Here is a 13,152-nt window from a genome sequence, read left to right on the forward strand (position 1 = left end):
TCAGTAAATCGGCATTGGCTTCGTTGGATATAGTGAGCGGAGTATAGTGATTTCAGAGAGAAGAGAGAGAAATAGAGAGAGAAAGAGAGAGAGAAAGAGTGAAAGAAAAGAGAGATTAGAATCATTTAGGCAGACGTTAGGCTTATATGTTATATAAGGTTAGGCTTATGGTTAGATGTTACGGTCAGTTTTCTTTTCTTTCTTTTTTTATTTTTTATTTTTTCTTTTTTTTTTTTTTTGGCTCATGGACGAATCACACTTTGCGAGAGCACACACTTTGCACGAAGGCGATCGCAGGATTGGCTTTGGAGAACAAGGGGAATTAATTTGAAGGGATTTGTTTAGAGAGAGAGAGAGAGAGAGAGATTGAAGAAGTTCGAGATTCGAGATTAGAAAGAGAGAGAGAGAGAGAGAGAGATTGAAGACAGTTGCAGAGAGGATTGTTCTTAGCGATCAAGACAAACGCGTGCCTTTTGGAGGAGGATAGAGAATTCTTCTTGATTCGATCGATTTCGTTTGATTGTTTTGCTAGGTTGATTGGAAAATTGCTGTTGCTGCGTCTTGAATTTATTTGTATAATTAGATAGGTATATAATTCGTATTAGAAATGTTGGTATATTTCGATTTTTAAGTGGGCCACTGTAGTTCCATTTAATTTTAAACAATTATATCGTTTTGTTTTCCTCATTTTTGCCATTGTTTTATTCTCTCATTGTAGCGAGCAGCAGTAAACTTATCAAGTTACAATTGAAAGTTCATTAAAGGAACAAATTGATAATTTCTTTCTGCAATTTCGCCAAATTTTCCGACAGAAGAATATTGTAGAAACACTTTAATACCAAAAGTGAACGATTGAATAGCCAATGGTAAATTGCAATGAATATTCCACTGGAAATTAATAATGATAAATGTATAATCACAGCACAAATTAATATTAATATTCAATACGTATGTTGAGGATTAATTAATGCAAATTCTCAACAATTCATCTCTTTTCCTTCTCAGAAAATGAAGACAATTAAACAATTTATTTTCTTTTCATTTTGCTGAAATGCACAGAGACAGCAAAATCCACTCCAATCAACCTATAATCATCAGACACATACACGTTAGACGAATTTGCACCGATATATACAACGAAGAATCATGCCTCTGTTCTTTTATACACGACTTCCAAACAAAATCTCGAGGATTTCCTGAACCAATCGACTTCTCGAATTAATAGATAATTGTTCCATGTGCGTATCATTTCTATAGGGCTAAGTCGAAGCTCTAACAAAATAGAATATTTCATTCTAATCGAGAAAAGCTCCAATATTACACACGCACAAGATTGGTAAATAAAAACTGGACGATTATTTCCTCGACTGTACAAATAATAATACAAAACAGATTCTTTCAACGAAAGAAATTGCTGTCCAATCGTACGAATCGGTACAAATGCGTCTGACGCTCTGAAAAAAAAAAAAAAAGAAAATAGAAAAAAGAAAAATCCCACTTGAACACACACAGAAGCTGCGAAGCGATCGTCAATGCAATTCGCGCAAGTGTGCACACGAGAGATCGGAGAAATCGTGCTCAGAAGCGAAGCGAACATCGACAAGTGCACCCGTTTTCATCCTCGAAATTGTAACGAAGGGAGGGGCAGGCGACGCAAAGAAGAAATCGATCGAAAGAGGTAAAAAACGAGGTTGAATACGATCTTGTTTGGCCGCTTCGTTCGCGGTGAATTATTCTAACAATCAGAGGGGGGGCGGTAAACGTCGCGGTGAGATTGGAACGAAATCATCGGGGAACAATGAGGGGTCGGCTTCATCATCCATTGCGCGTTTCCTCCTTTCTTTCTTGCATGACAAAGGGCGAACGACGTCGGAGAACGGAAACAAGAATTACTTTCGACGAGGAGTAAGGTTTGCACGAGGAGTGATTTTTACTTTAACCCGTTCGAGGCCAAACTCAGTTCTCAGAAGTCTCGAAGTTTTTTGGAATTTTGGAGAACATTCTTTCTTTCTCGGGAGAGCGGATATCAGAATTTTACCTTCTCGTTTTGTTTTTTTAATACGTTAATATCGACTCGTTCGAATATTATATATTATATTTTATATTATATTATATTATTATATTATTTATATTATTATATTATTATATTATTTATATTATTATATTATTATATTATTATATTATTTATATTATATTATATTATTATACTTCTTTGTACGTTACTTTTCAATGTGTTTTCGATCATTCTTTGCAATATTACTTTTTAGTAGAAACCGACCATGATTAATAGAATGTAAAGTTTACTCTGAGAATTCTTTTGTTTTTCTTTCCATATTGATATCTCACGATCTATGTCACACATCTTTTCAACGTCAAAATTGCCAATAATTAATGCAACGTAACATTTTTTTCAAAATTCAAAACGTAAAATTGGTTTTCAAAATCCCTCTCATTTCCTGATCCTTTCATTTGTCAATCTATTGGTTCACCGATATATTACCTTTCAACAATAAAACTACGGAGAAAAATGAACTTTCAATGATAAATTTAAAAATGAAAAATGCATCGTTCGTAAATTGACGAAAATTTCGGTCATTTCGATCGGTGCCATTAATTGTAACTCTGTCCTTCGTGATCGTTCGTACGGATGGTTTATTTCACCCGCCGCTCTCCCGATATTAACTGACGACAACAATGACATAAATGCTTCTCTGTGACGTAAGCGGTGGCCCACCATGGCTTCGAATGGGTTACGCAACGAAACTTCACACGGGTGTATCTCGATCGCTAGATCCGAATGGAGGAGTTGAGAAAGAGTTGAGAAAGTATTGGGAAAGAAGTTCTCCTTAGGCGAGAACCATCGACAAAGTCGAAGGAGATTTCCTCGACTTTGTCCGGTTTCTAAGAATAGTGTCGAAGCGTGTCGACTCTTATTATACCGAGATCGATGCAACGACGCTTTGAAAAAAAAAAAGGAAAGAACGTCCGATGCAATTTATCATTTCCAGTAAACTCGTCTTATCACGTCACAATTAACCCTTCCTAGACTGTCGATAAGTATATTTGTCATTTGCTGTATTAAATAGAAATTTCAGTAATTGCAAAAGTGATTCTTGCATGGTCTTGTCGTTCAATTTTATTATATTTACAATTAGTTTTTATTACAATGTAACATTGCGAGTAATCACAATCGAAAGATATGTAATTACTAACAAATTATTTTTTAATATACTCAAGACACTTATTTTAATTTATTTAATGCACGCGAATACATTCATTGCTCAATCATGCAAATTATTTCGTTTCTCGACCGTGGATGCTTATGAAATTCGTATATTTCTAGAGCTCTATCTATTAAATATTGTAATGAATGACAAGACTTTCATATTTAATACACTTTTGTACATTATTCGTAGCCTGTAATCTACCTATTTTCATAATAATTTCTCGGGACATTGTTTATACTTGACGTCAGTCTCGAAAGGGTTGAAATAATTTAAAAAATCATTACATCGACCTCGATCAGCTACAACAAAGAAGATTCTCTATCCAATTGTCCGTGCTATCTAACAACGTGTCCAGTTCCACGTATCGAGAAGTATTCGTCAGGCAAAGAGGACTTGAAACAAACAGAGAAGAAGTGATCTCAGATCTTAACCAAGTGGCAGGTTAATTAATCTAATTTTCCAGAGGCAGAAGAAGCTAGATAGAAGATGGATGCAAACCGCAGAGAAGAAACGAAGAAGAAGAAGAAGAAGAAGAAAAGGAGTAGTAATAATAATAATAAGAAGAAGAAGAAGAGAAGAAACAAGGATAAGGAAACAAGAATGTACAAGAGAGTCAAGGGGGAAAGAAAAAAGATTTCTCACAGGATTTCATACCGTAGAACACTAAAAAAAAAAAAAAACAAAACAGTACATGTGTGTTTCGCATGCGAGACGAAGTATCAGACATTTTTGGAGCAACTCTGCCGATGCTCTCAAGACGACGTATCGGTGCCAGGGGTGACAGGGAGGAAACATTCAACCCTTAAATGGTATCGGTAATTTATTTCATTATATCTTGCATTTCATATTGGAACTTGAACGAATCAACAGTTAAATTAACTCAACAGCGTACGATTAATTTACAAAATTACAACAGTTTAGATTTACAGAGTTAATTAGTGTTTCTTTATTTTACTAGTCAGTTTATTATTTAGTAACTAGTCAGTTTATTTATTTCACAAAGTTACAACAGCTTAGATTTACAGAGTTAACAGTTTATCGACTGACAATTTTTCGTCTTCAGTTGTACTGTATATCGACTGAAAAGAATAGTAACGTTCAATAGAATGTCCTTGACGGGTTAAACAATGTAAAAGTCGAATTCACAGTGAAATGCAATGTGAGAGTCAATACTTTCATATCCAACGTTCAATGATACCAGTTAGGGGTTGAAAAAAGAGTGGAGGGGGAGAGAAAGGGAGGGAAAGAGCAATGGTCCTCACGTCTTTACCTTCTGGATGGCTCCTCTCGAGAGCTCGGCTTCGTTCCGTGCCAGCGAAGCGTCGCAATAGTTTTCATAAAAACGAAAGAAACAGGGAACAGAAGAGAAAGAAAAGAATAACGATGCGATAATTGGCATGCTGAGCGGCGTGCGACTGCGTGTCGAAATATTCTCCTTTTCCTTTTTTTTTTTTTTTTTCCTTTTTGTTTTAGGGAGGTCAGAACGAACATAGTTTTGGGAAAGGTTCGGTCGGTTTCTAGCTTTTCGATTTTCAGCTATAGGCTGTATAGATTGTATCGTAGTACGTGTTCGATCGAGGTATCATTTTATTGAAGTTTGATTTATATGGAGTTTAGATTCTTTTTGACTTTTGTTTCTTTTTTCAAGGGAAATGTTGATTGAAACTTTGGGAAATGTAGATTGTATTTCTTTTTCTTTTTTTTTTCAGTGTAGAGCGTGGAACCAAGTGCTATCGATCGTTGATCAAGATAATCGTTGTTAGTAGGAAGGAATTTTGAATTTTGAATATATAATACATAATTAAAGGGAAGGAATTTTGAATTATCAAAGAATATTATAGCCGGTTCACTTCGAAAATAATAAAATCAAATGAAACGTCGAGTATTGATATATCAATTGTGATAATAATTGTTCGAATGAACACTTTACGGGAGAGTCTTGCTTGAATTACTAAAAGATGTTACAATAAATCGACTTTCAAAAATAATCATATTAATCGATCAAATTTAAAAAATCATCGAGTAGCTTGTGCAAGTATCATATTCATTGTCGCAGGATGAACTGCCATAAATCGACACTCCTCTTCATTAATTAATATCGTCATAAAACAATAGGAAAGAGATATACTGCGAAAACTACTGCAAAAATATGTTTATGATAAATGTCTTTTTATAAGTGTTTACTTTGTAAAAAATTGTGTAACTTTTATATACATTTGCAGATCGGTTCAAGTATCAATACATTCTATAAACGTCTACAAATATATATATAAATATACAAATATATAATTATATATTATATATAATATAAGATATTATAAATATTATATATAACAAATATTATATTATAAATATTATACATAACAAATATTATATATAATTATATATTATAAATATTATACATAACAAATATTATGTTATAAATATTATATATAATTATATATTATAAATATTATACATAACAAATATTATGTTATAAATATTATATATAATTATATATTATAAATATTATACATAACAAATATTATGTTATAAATATTATATATAATTATATATTATAAATATTATACATAACAAATATTATGTTATAAATATTATATATAATTATATATTATAAATATTATATATAATAAATATTCACAAAGTTGCTACAAGCGTCCGAATACTTTCGTGAGCTATCGTACACGCTAAAATTTAATAACAAATAAAAAGAGAGCTTCTCAACATATTCATACCTATTACAATAATCGCGAATATACTACTTTTCTGTTTAATTCTCATATCTCAGAACGCGCAACGGCTAATCCGCAAACGAAAGCACGCGACTCCTCTGAAAACAGCTGGCTCGCAGGAATGTCATCCAGCTGAGGAATTCATCGGCGAGTGTCGATTTATCGGTATACGTTCATACGGCGAACGGGTACCGCGTTCCCCTAACTCATAAAAAGAAAGGAACGTCCCTTAACATCGCCAGCCTTCCTGTCCTATCCAAAATTCATTACTCAGCCGGAATCGCGCAAAACGACCGCCATCCGGAAGCTTTCGAAGCGGTGGCCCCGTTTCTTTCAATAAAAACCACGAGGAAAAATGGCTATCCGGGAATAGATGGGAGACCGGGGAATTGCGGGAACGGTGGACGAAACGCGTGAGCCTCTTCTGTCTCTCTAACGCGTCGCGCTAAGAGAAAAATTGGATCACACGCTGGAGGTGGGGGATACGCAATTATCGTGGCACGTCGCCTCAAAAGCCGGCGGGGATCGTTCCTCCGCGTCGTCGCCTGAATAATTTGCCCGTTGGGGGAAGAAGCTTGGCCGAGGAGCGGAGAAGGGCGAGATGAAAACGGGGAAAGAGGATGGAAGGCACTCGGTTCCGACGTTAGTGTAAATATATACCGAACGGGAACTGGTCCCTCGGGTGTAATGTCCGTGTACTTTCGGGGGTGGGGAGGGGAGGGGAGGGGTTGGACTGATTTCGAGTTTCCGGAAACCCGGTCTGGGTGTTCTTATCTGTACGTAAATATCGTATAACCAGGCTTCGTTTCTCGTGTCGAGGCAACGCCGTTCCCCTGAAGTTCAATACGATCTCCTTTCTTGATTTCGTTGCGGCGTAGTTTGCCAATAGAATAATGAATAACGTGGTGTGTCGTGATATAGTATAGTATAGTATAGTGTTAATAAATCAACGCCGATTGTCTTGATGTAAGCTATATATATTGAAATATATATATATATATATATATATATATATAGTATTACATGTTATTTGTCCAATTCAAAGAATGGAAAGATTTCAAATGTTTGATCTAGCGTGCAAGAGACTTTTAGAAATATCAAAACGGCAAATCGGAAGATCTGAATGTAAAAAAAGAAGGTCAAGCTTGGACACGGAGAATTAGTTTAATTTCACTACTTATCAAAGTTCTATTTGATCTTCAGATCTTGAATCGATTGAAATTCCATTCATTCGTTTATTAACAATTACTCATTCGCTCAACTTTAGAATCTTGTGTTGTACGTATATAAAAAGAAAAAAAAAAATGAAACGGTGAATAAGAGATAACAAAAAGTTAAAAAAAAGTCAAACTACCAAAAAGGAATTATTCATCGATCTAAACACTATCTCACCAAGAAGCAAAATTCGCACAAATTGGTATGCATTAAAGTTTTCCTTCTAGAAAGAGATGACTTTACAGAAGCTCATGTTTCTTGTATGAAACGCGAAATACCATTTCCACTAGGCACTCATGAAACATTACGGTACGAAACGGAATTTTCATCGAAGCTTTGGTGGAGTTTCGAAGAAATAGGGGGTTTCTGTTCCGAAATCGACCGGAAACTCGTTGCCTCGACGCGACGAGAGCCTCGTAAACGGACGTTCGGTGTGAAAACAGCCCTTTCTGCCGTTTCGTTGATAAGAAATGCGAGCGACGGGGCTTAGACAGCGGGAGAACCAGGCGTGAAACGTAATAGAAAAAAAAAAAAAAAAAAGAAAAAAGAAAAAAGCGGAGGCGAAAAGCGCAGCCATGCCAAATGCGACGAGCGAACGATTGTTTCGTGCGGAATATTCCTGTCTCGAGTCTCGTTCTGAATTGAAATTGTTCGTTTAGGCATCGCCCCTCTCCTCGCGAAACGTAACGCGTGACACGTTTGCACTTTAACTCTGATCGAGGAACTTGAAACAACATTTCCCTTTCACTGGGAATCTTCTCTAGATCTGAATCTGCTACGAACTTTCGCGCCGTGAGATTTCGAAATTTTTAACAAGCGCATTTCATTTCAGATTATTTAGATTGAAATTTGATTTCATTGTTTGTAATAAAAAATTCCGTCATTAAATTGATAAATTTCGCTTCGACTATTGCAAACTAATTAGAAGAATCTCACTGAAATATCATTATAAGATCGCTAATTGCAAAAGATAAATCCTAAGAAATAATTTACTCTGAGAATATTTTCGCTAATGGGGGGAAAGGCTTTCCCCTTGAGATTTCCAAATTAATTCAAAGACCATTTCCAAGAAATTTCCAGGTTCTGAGGAGTACTCTCAGATATAATCTATTCCAAAAACACTCTCAGAAATACTGACTCCTCGATCCTCTCATTTGCTATTCATTAATCGAAATTCAAAGCTAAATTACTGCCACGGCTCCTCCGCGTGCCGCAGTAGAAGTTCTAACATAGAAATTCTACTAGCGCGACGCATCTCAGAAGCGACGCTAAGATCGTTAGCAACGAAATCCTTGGGCTCCTCAAGCTTCTCAAGCTATAGCCAGTAGTTTAGTGGTGGGAATGGCGCAACGGAAGAGGCAGTGGAGGGGATAAAGAGACGAGGCTAGCGGGTGGGGGTGACGAAGAAAAACGAGGGAGTGGGGGCATCAGCCTTGAACAGAGGAACGATCGAACTGTTTCGAAACAGCGTGGTAGAACTATCGAACTCGATTACTCGGGAACTTTCCTACGAATTGCATCGTTCGTTGTTATGATTTTACGTTAGAGCGTTAAGTGTAGTAAGTTAATTCCTACACGTGAGTATCATATGTATAAATGTGTGTGAGTGAGTGGTGTGCAAGCACAGTTTATCGGTTAGATGCGTCTTCCTTCGGTTAAGAAACGTCGAAAGATCTATCATTTCACTGTTATCATTATCTTTTTCTCTTTTTTTTTAAATTTTTCTCGTTATATTGTTCAGAGATGAAGGGTGTGTCCTTGCACCTCCGACCCACTTCGCGTTACCTTGTCAAAAAAATCAGTCATAGATTAAGAAATATAGACAGACAGAAAGAGAGAGAGAGAGAGAGAGAGAGAGAGAGAGAGAGAATAAGGAAGGTATTATATATTGTATATAGAGAAAGAGAGCAAGAGAGAACGATTGATCGCGTTGACTCGCGTTCTCTCGTCTGGAAAAACCGAATTCGCTCCGAGATTCATGGATTCGTTGCCGGCGCGGAATTCATGAGTCCTTTTTTGCCGCTCGGAAATTTATGGACTCGTTCCCCTGGTTTATATTTATCCGTATGTGTATACGTGTGTGAGAGTGTGCGCATCTACGTATATATATATACGTACACACGTGAAGGAGGGCGTATGTTAAATATAAATGAACGGTCGCATAAATTCCGATGGCGTTTAGGAGCCCCGTCGACGCCTCGAGATTTATCGATTCGATGGATTTTCGAGAGGTCGTGCCGAAATCTTGGTGAATCGGAGAACCTTCGAGAGAAACAAACACTCGATAAAGAAACACGATTAATTGTACCTCATACACGCGAGTACAGAGCAACAAATACAGAAGAATCGAGGAATTCACTCCAATTGAAATTAAGAGGTAATTTTTATTCTGATTCGATGATTTTTAATTTACAATGGTGGGCAAAACCATTTAAAAGCATTAAAAATGGGATATTAACCAATTGTCATTATGGTTGTTAATAAAAAAATTTCTACTACACGTCCACAGATACTAATCTTCTTAAATTCTTCTCTCATACGCCATTGTAAATTAAAAATCAACCAGGTCGTCAATTAACAATGAATAAAAGATTGTACTTGACATTAATAAAAATATTGTCCAGTACATGCTAATGGACAATTTCAAATTTTCTCTTGTCCAGCATCCAGCATATAAAAAAAAAAAAAAGAAAAAGAAAAATCGACCATATCCCATGACTTTATACTTATCGTTGAAAAATGAAAAATAAATTCTCTACCATTCATTTTTCAGCTACTGTTATTTGTTGTGACGTTCAAGACGATTATCGGACATCGATAAATATCGTCGACCAATTCCCAATCGTTCAGCACGCGACAGAGCCAGTTTCCTCCCATTTTATCGTCGATTTACGATTACTGATACAGAGTCGGAGATACAGAGAATAATTTTCAGGTAAAAAAAGAAAAAAAGAGAGAGAGAGAGAGAACGCGAGCAACGAACAAAAGTTTCGTTAGATAATTTTATCGGAGAAGAATCGTGAACGAAGAAACGACGAGGTACCCTCGATGTCGATCGATCGATGATCGTTTCAGAGGGATCGAGGAGAGAGAGAGAGAGAGAGAGAGAGAGAAAGAGACTTATAAGAGATGGTTTATCAGCTCTGATACGAAAGAAAGAAATAACAAAGATGAACAGAGTTTTCTCGAGACAAAGAAAAAAGAAGTTAGGTAATGTAATGTAATCTCCACAGATTCCTTTTCCTTCTTTTTTTTTTTTCTTTTTTTCCAACGAATGGAAAGCAGCTTTGTTTCAGTTTCATTCATGTTTAGAAACGCTCGACTGGTTCGAGTCGAATCATCGTTGGCCATTTTTGATCGTGTCCTGGCATGATCACTAGGAAATGACCTAGCCTCGTGAATCGAATAGTTGAATTTGAATCGGTGATGAAGCTTGTGACTTCGATTTCGTGACGAATGACCGAACGAACGAACGAAGGAACGATCTATAATGGCTGATTTGAAGAGATCGTGGTGAAGAAGCTCGCAATGACGAAGTCACGTTCTAACTAAATTTCAGTCATTCTCCTTCATCAACTTGTTTCATACTGTCGCGTGGAATTATACTTAGTATCCATTGGTTCATCTATAATTTCATTCGATCAGAAATTAACACTCTAATGAAAGCTGCGTTACTTTGTGCCTGGGGAAAAAGGTTATCTTCTTTGCACAAATCTCTAGATAAATGTTTCACTTTTTTGTTAGAGGCGATATTATTCGACGAGATTTTCAGCGAATATTTTTTTACTTATTATCGCTACTTTTCTCGCCATTAATTAAACGAATTAAAATGTTTTTGAATATCAAACGAAAGGTCTGTGCAATAATTTTGTACTAAACATCAAAAATTGGGTAATACTGATCGGACAGATTATCGAGGGAAGGTAACGTTTCTCCAAACGGAGCATCGAAAGAATAAAACAAATAGAGAAAGTAAGAGAGAGAGAGAGAGAGAAAATGGGGGAGAAGAAGTGTGAAAGGGATACTCGAAGAGTTACGGCGCGATTAGATAAATTTAATTAAACTTTCGGCGAGATGAGACGAACGACAGACTCGAAAGACAATATCTCGAGGTTAATTATACGTCGGTTACCCCAAGCCAATTTGATTGAAAGAGAAAAAGAGAAAAAATGAAAGAAGAGAAAGAGCAAGAGAGAGAGAGAGAGAGAGAAAAGGGAAACGAACGATCGTTGGCTGTCTTCGAGTTGGTAATTGAAACAAATTGCCAACGACGTGGCGGCCAGAGCCGCCACTCTCGTTTCTACGTCGACTTCCGGAAGGAAATCGTTACACGGTAATGAAAGTATTTGATAGTTCGCGCGATAACAGCCGCGATTCGCACGCAAACCTCGAAAAAGAAAGAAAAAAAAAAAAAAAAAAAAAAAAAAAAAATAGAAGAAAAACACTCGCCACGTTCCATTTGCCGCGGTATCGAATAAATTTTCTCTGTTAACGGGAGGAAATTCTTTCCTTTGGATTAGCATCGGTTTCATTTCGAGTTCTTGAATTATTTTCAGAGATAATAGCATGTGCTTGCCGCGGTGAGTTAGAGGAAATAGAGAATGGTTTAGATTGGAGATTGGAACATACAGAATTGTCTGTGTAATTTAACTTTTTAATATTGTGATACCGATACTGATGGGATTTTCATTCAACTTGAGGTAAGTAAGCAAGCAAGTTTTCTAGAATTTAATTTGGAGACGAACGAATCGTTGGTTTTTAGAATTCAGGCCTCGAAACAATAATTTTAGATTGGCATCGCGATTCGTCGGCTGTTAAATTCATTTTAGAGATGTAGATTGTTATTAGTTCTATGATGAATTGAGAAAAGAAAGAATGGTTTAGTTTACATAAATAAATTTAAATATAAAATATAAATTGTAAACACACTGTAACTTTTATGAAAATAAGAAACAGCAATTTAAATTGAAATTAATTAAATTTAATATGTTTGTAATGTTGATTTGGATATTGGCATTTTCGTTGGATTCGAAAACTTTTTATAATTTAACTCGAGTATTAACCTTCAAGTGTCAGAATCAAAGATTATTAATGAATCATATTGAACTGGAGTGATATTTCCTTTGAATTCCCAAGATCTTGAAATAAACTAGTTTTAACAAATAAATAAATTCTTCTCCATAATTTCCATCTTCGTTCTCAATGCAAACTACCCTCACGTTACTTTAACTATCAAAAAGTTTCCAGTAACTCTAATCTTCGTTCTTAAGTAACTCAATCTCAATACGAAACGAAACGGTGCAATTTTTTTCGACACGGTGAAATTATCTTGAACCCCGTTTCTCGTCTCTGCTCTTTCGAATAGTCCACATGAGAACGTTACCTTCCAAATGTTACCAAAGAACCTCACCTCCATAAGGTTCGAAATTCGTTAAAAAAAAAAAAAGAAACTTTCAATTCAACAATGAAGAAGAATCCTACGTTTTCAAAGTGTCTTTTCATTTCCCATCAAGTGTTACCAACACACATTCCTCTACACCTTTGTGAAAATGGCAGTGTTCCCCCTTGTAGTGTCCTACCTGATTCTATTCAGTCAACTTCGAGCATGAAGTGTCCCCGACGATGTGTCTTTTATGTTTTTCTCGTTTTCTTTACGTATTCTATTCGCAGTAATATGTACATTATAAACCAAGTGATTAATACGTCATCATTTCTAACGCTCAACCATCATAAATAACTAAAAAAAAAAAAAAAAAAAAAAAATTTGCCACGCAGCTCAACAAACATCGATCAATCAATTAAATTAACCAAACACTGCTACGTCACGTTTAGGCTAGGTCCTTGGGTACCGTTATCGGTATTATTCATAATGGCCAAGCTAATAGCAAGCTATACTAATCACTTAATTCGTAACATACATATGTATATATAGACGCAACAATTAAAAAAAAAAAAAAAAAAAAAAAAAAAAAAAAAAA

This window comes from Frieseomelitta varia, unplaced genomic scaffold (genome assembly GCF_011392965.1).
Source record: "Frieseomelitta varia isolate USP_RPSP 00005682 unplaced genomic scaffold, Fvar_1.2 scaffold_38, whole genome shotgun sequence".
Taxonomy (NCBI): domain Eukaryota; kingdom Metazoa; phylum Arthropoda; class Insecta; order Hymenoptera; family Apidae; genus Frieseomelitta; species Frieseomelitta varia.